General features: G+C 41.4%; 1 pseudogene; it reads right to left on the bottom strand.

Moving 5' to 3' along the window:
* Positions 1–3,979: 3,979 nt before the first annotated feature.
* Positions 3,980–4,957, bottom strand: LOC117720121 (glyceraldehyde-3-phosphate dehydrogenase pseudogene; annotated as a pseudogene).
* Between the last annotated feature and the right edge of the window lie 344 nt (positions 4,958–5,301).

The raw sequence follows: 5,301 nt of genomic DNA, 5'->3' as shown, positions 1-5,301 counted from the left end.
GACTGCAAATAGCCCAGTGGAGCAGGGTTGCTCTAGTTCATTGAAATTACATCAGGATACCATGTTCCCTGGATGCTGAACAAGGAGCTGCAGGATTCAATATTCTCCCTTCTTGTTTTGTTCTCATTCTCCATTTCTGTGGCGCATGTCTCTTGTTTGGGAATAGAGAATACATACTGTGAACCACTGCAAATCGAAAATATATACTTTCCCTTTGATTTATAGCGACACACAACTAAATGATTGCCTTGGTCAATAGAAATGCTGAACATAGGAATGAATAATGGTAGAATTATTACTGAATTATAAGATGACTATGTACTGGCTCTCCTTCGGGAGCCAGTAGCAGAACACTATATTTAAATATGACATGTCTCTTATAGACTCATGTTGCCAAGACAATGAAGCCACATTGGAAGACAGGAGCTCTTAGAATGTGAAGCCTAGCTAGCATAGTTAGGTAACTAGAGAAAATATTTTGAACGTTATATCTGGCCCATCATTCCTATGTCCCTGTCTGTCACAATGTGAACAGCTGCTCTTTTACCACATGATCCCGCCAGCTTGTTGTTCTACCCAAAAATCTATGAGCGGAACCCTGTGAAATCAAGAGTTTAGAGAAATCTTTCCTCCTCTGGAGTTGTTTGGCTAAGAGTTTTATCATAGTAATGCAAAAGTAACAGATAGAGCTACCAAGAAGAAAGGAAATGATGTTCTCAGTCTTTCTTAAGCCTCTTTCCCATATTCTACTTTTTTCTTACGCCTTTAAGAAAGCATAGGGAACCATTCTTAACCCCACAAGGGAAGACTAGTGCTTGCTATATTTTGTTTCTAGGTACAGTGTGACTTAAGTGAAAACTTTAAAGTGGCGAGGTCAGCATCACTTCTTCCTCTGTAGGTAAGTGTATATATCCCGGTTCCTCTTTCTGGGCTTCTAACAATGAGTATATACACAGACAGAAGGATCTGGAGTTGCTTGTCATGCTGAATTTTGCTGTCTATGATATACATACCACAGAACTCTGATTAGTAGAACCAACAAGCCCACATATGTAACTACCCTTGAGCTATGTCCTTCAGTGCACCATGTTTGTGATTCAAAGGTCACTTTAACTTTATATGGTAAGTCGTTCCTTGAGATAACAGACTGCTAGTATCTGACAAAGGAAGAAGAGAAATTCTAAGATCCCCCAAATGTATGTTAAATTTCTTTTTTTCTCATATATAAATCCTTTATTCAAATGTATCACTTTGAAAGTACCTCCTGAAAGTTTGTTTCTTTCTTTTTTTTGTCTTTTTAAAAAAATTGGGTATTATATTAACATTTCAGATTTTATCCCCTTACCCCATTCCCCCCACCACCCAGAAACCTCCTATCCCATCCCCCCTCCTCATGCTTCTATGAGGCTGTGCCCCCACCTACCCCTGCCCCCACTACCCCCTCCCCACCCTCACATCCCACCCCTCATTCTGTGTTCGTTTTTCATGGGACCAAGACTCTTCTCTCCCACCTATGCCCAACAAGGCCATCCTCTCCTACATATACCGCTGGAGTCATGGGTCCCTCCCTATGTGCTCCCAGGCTGGTGGTTTAGACCCTGGGGGGCTCTGGTTGTTTGGTATTGTTGCTCTCCTCATGGGGCAACAAACCCTTTCTGCTCCTTCAGTCTTCTCTCTAATTTCTCCATTGGGAAACCCTTGATCATATCAGTATGATCAAATATGTTAAATTTCTTATAAGATCGATTTTGTAAGTATGTGGCTGTTATTATACATTGCATTATTTAATCAATAAGCATCATTAGGGAATATACTTGAAATAGACTAAAAATTGTGCCATTCAATATTTGAAACATATTTGGGTTGTGGGGTTTTTTTTGTTTGTTTGTTTGTTTTGTTTTTTGTTTTTGTTTTGTTTTTTTTTTGTAGCGCAATGAGAATTTAAGCACACGTCATTCCTTAGGCTTCATCAGATTTACTGGCTGAAATCCACATGGACGTTTAGTGATCTCCTTATTAGATGTTCAGAATGAACCAAAATGGCACACTGAGTGCAGGAAATCAGCATGCTTCTTAGGGTTTTGACAGGAAGTCCACATGATAACACCAGTTTTAAATCTAGGGCCATTGCATGGATGAAACACACAACTTAGATAAGCTGTCTCCAGAAGCACTTACCACTGATTCCCACTTGGTTGCACATGAAAACATTTGGATTTTGTTAGTTTTATTGTTTGTCCAATGTTATCACCATACAGTGTGCCTGAACCTCAAGCATTGCATGCACACCAAAGTATGCTTAACTTAAAAAACGATGTCTCTGTCATCTCAGAAATTGAAGTGTGACATTTAGTTTCACAGAAGGCTTTTGTTTCCTGCGGTTTTCACTCAGAATTTTAAAATATTTTATTTAAAATTTTGTTTTCACGAATGTTTATGTATTTTATTTAAATATATGAGAAAAAGCAAGGTTTTTTCCTTAAACCAAAGACCTACAAATCACTCCTCCATTGCTTACTCACAACTGTAATATAGTTGGAGCTTATAAATATATATGTAAAAAGTCAATCTCTGACTATTATTCCTCAGGAATAGCATTTTAATATATCTTTTTTATATAATTTCTGAAAATTCTAAAGCAGCTCTATAGGTAAAAAGTATAATGTTTCAATTTTACTTATAGATTCATGTGATGATTAATATTCATTGTTAACCTGACTGGATTTAGAATCCTCAAGGAGACATACCCCTGGGAATGTCTATTAGGACATTTTCAGACAGGTTTAATGTGGGGAAAGGAAAGGAGGAGAGACACATTCTGAATTAATATAACACCATTCCAGTCTCATTGTCTTAGGGTTTCATTGCTGTGAAGGGACACCATGAGCAAGGCAACTTGCCTAAAAGAAAACATTTAATTGGGGCTGGCTTACAGTTTCCAAGGTTCAGTCCATTATCATCATGGCAGAAAGCATGGTAATACTCATGTTCAGGCAGACATGGTACTGAACGAGCCAAGATTTCTAAATCTTGATACAAAGGCAAAGCAGGAGACTATCTTTCACAGGCAGCTGGGAGGAGGGTTTCTTACCACACTGGGTGGAGCTTGAGCACTAGAAGACCTCAAAGCCTGCCTACACAGTGACACACTTCCTCCAACAAGTCCACACCTATTCCAACAAGGCCACACCCACTAATAGTACCACTTTCCATGGGCCAAGCACATTCAAACCTTAATACTCATGGACTGGGATCCTGAACTGAGGACTAGCATTCCTGAATCTTTCTGCTTCCTGACCGTGAATACTAGGTGACCAGCTGCTTTATGTTTCTGCTGACATGCATTCCCTGCCATGATGAACTGTATCTCCTGAAATCCTGGGCCAAAATAAACTTTTGTTTCCCTAAATTGCTTTTGTCAGCCTTTTCTCCAGAGCAATGAAAAATGTAACTCATACAGTACGGCTGCTGCTGCAACAAACATGACCCTGTGTCTAACTGGCCTTGGGAAATGTTTTGTGGGAGAAATATTGTGCAAGTGTTTGGAGCTATTCCGATAGAAACATCCTAGAAACCCCCGAATGCTCAATTCAGAGGTTAATATGCGTTTTTGGTAGGGGTGGAGAAACCAAATAGGAATAGGAACATGCACAGTGCACAGTTCATAAGGTTCAGAAATGAACACAGATTACATTCTGGCAGAGAACTGCATTCTGTCCTTGTCTTGAGAACCTGAGTGGGAGTTAATTAAAATAAAATAAACAAACAGACATAGCTATTCTGCTTTTATTATTCTACTTTTGCTTTTGTTTTTATTGATGGTATTCAAGACAGTAGGGCTCCCTAGGACCCTCCCATCATTGTGGGGGTCTGGGACGGAAACTGAAGAAGATGATTAGTGTCAGTTGGAACAGGGACTCCTTGGCAGCTGAGGGCCTCTCTCCTGCTCTCCTTGCAGGGGTGGGTTGTCTAGGACTTTTTACTCCTTGGAGGCCACATAGACCACAAGGTACACAACCCTGTTGCTGTAGCCATAGTCATCCTCATACAAGAAAATAAGCTTTACAAAGTTGTGGTCAAGAGCAATGCCAGCCTAGGCATCAAAGGTGGAAGAGTGCAAGTTAAACTTGCAGGAGACAACCTGGTCATCAGTATAGCTCAGGATCCCTTGAGTGGACCCTCAGATACCGGCTTTACCACCTTCTTGATGTCATCATACTTGGCAGCTTTCTCCAGGTGGCATGGCAGATCCAGGATGGAAACACTGACTGACGATACACGGAAAGCAATACTTGAGCTCTCCGTTCAATTCTAGGATGACCTTGGCCACAGCCTTGGCAGCATCAGTAGGTACAGTGATGATGCTCTGGGCAGCCCCATGGCCATTATACCATAACTTTCCAGAGTGGCCATTCACAGTCTTCTGAGTGGCAGTAATGGCATGGCATGAGTCCTTCTACAATGCCAAAGTTATCATGGATGACCCTGGCCAAGGGAACTAAGAATTGGTGGTGCAGAAAGTTGACAATCTTGAGTGAGTTGTCATATTTTTCATGGTTCACACTCATCACAAGCATGGGTGCATCGGCAGAAGGAGCAGAGATGATAACCCTTTGGGTCCACCCATCAAGAGGTCTCCAGCCTTCTCCACATTGGTGAAGATGCCTGTAGACTCCATGGCATACTCTGCACCAGAACCAGCTCATTTGATGTGAGTGGTATCTTCCTCCTGGAAGATGGTGATGGGCTCCCTATTGATGACAAGCTTCTCATTCTCGGCCTTGATTCTGCTGTTAAACTTGCCCTGGATAGAGTAATACTGGAACATGTAGACCATATGGTTGAGGTCAATGAAGGGGTCACTGATGGCAAAAATATCCACTTTCCCAGATGAGCTCGCAGCCCTGGTAACCAGGCACCCAGTATGGCCAAATCTGTGCACTCTGGCCTTCAGCATCAAGTCTAATGGATGTCACTACACTACATCGAGTCTAAGTTTGTCACTATCTGAGAAGATGTGTCTGTCTCTGGAACAGGGAGGAGCAGAGAACCATGAAGTTGTTTTGACAGAGAAAATTTCATGATAGCAGAGCATTCAGTTTATAGAAAGGTTGTTGGCCACTGTTCCTAGTTGTATCAACAGTGATAAAGAACAAAAAGATTACTGGAGGGTAGAGAGAGATGGCTTAGTGGTTATGAGAGCATGATTATCTTGCAGAAGACTCAGAATAAGTTTCCAACACCCACGTGGTGGCTCCAAACCATCTGTCACTCCAGCTGCTGGTGATGTGATATTCTTTT

This window comes from Arvicanthis niloticus, chromosome 14, assembly GCF_011762505.2.
Source record: "Arvicanthis niloticus isolate mArvNil1 chromosome 14, mArvNil1.pat.X, whole genome shotgun sequence".
NCBI lineage: Eukaryota > Metazoa > Chordata > Mammalia > Rodentia > Muridae > Arvicanthis > Arvicanthis niloticus.
The sequence above is the reverse complement of the archived record's forward strand: the minus strand, read 5'-3'. Positions and strand labels throughout refer to the sequence as shown.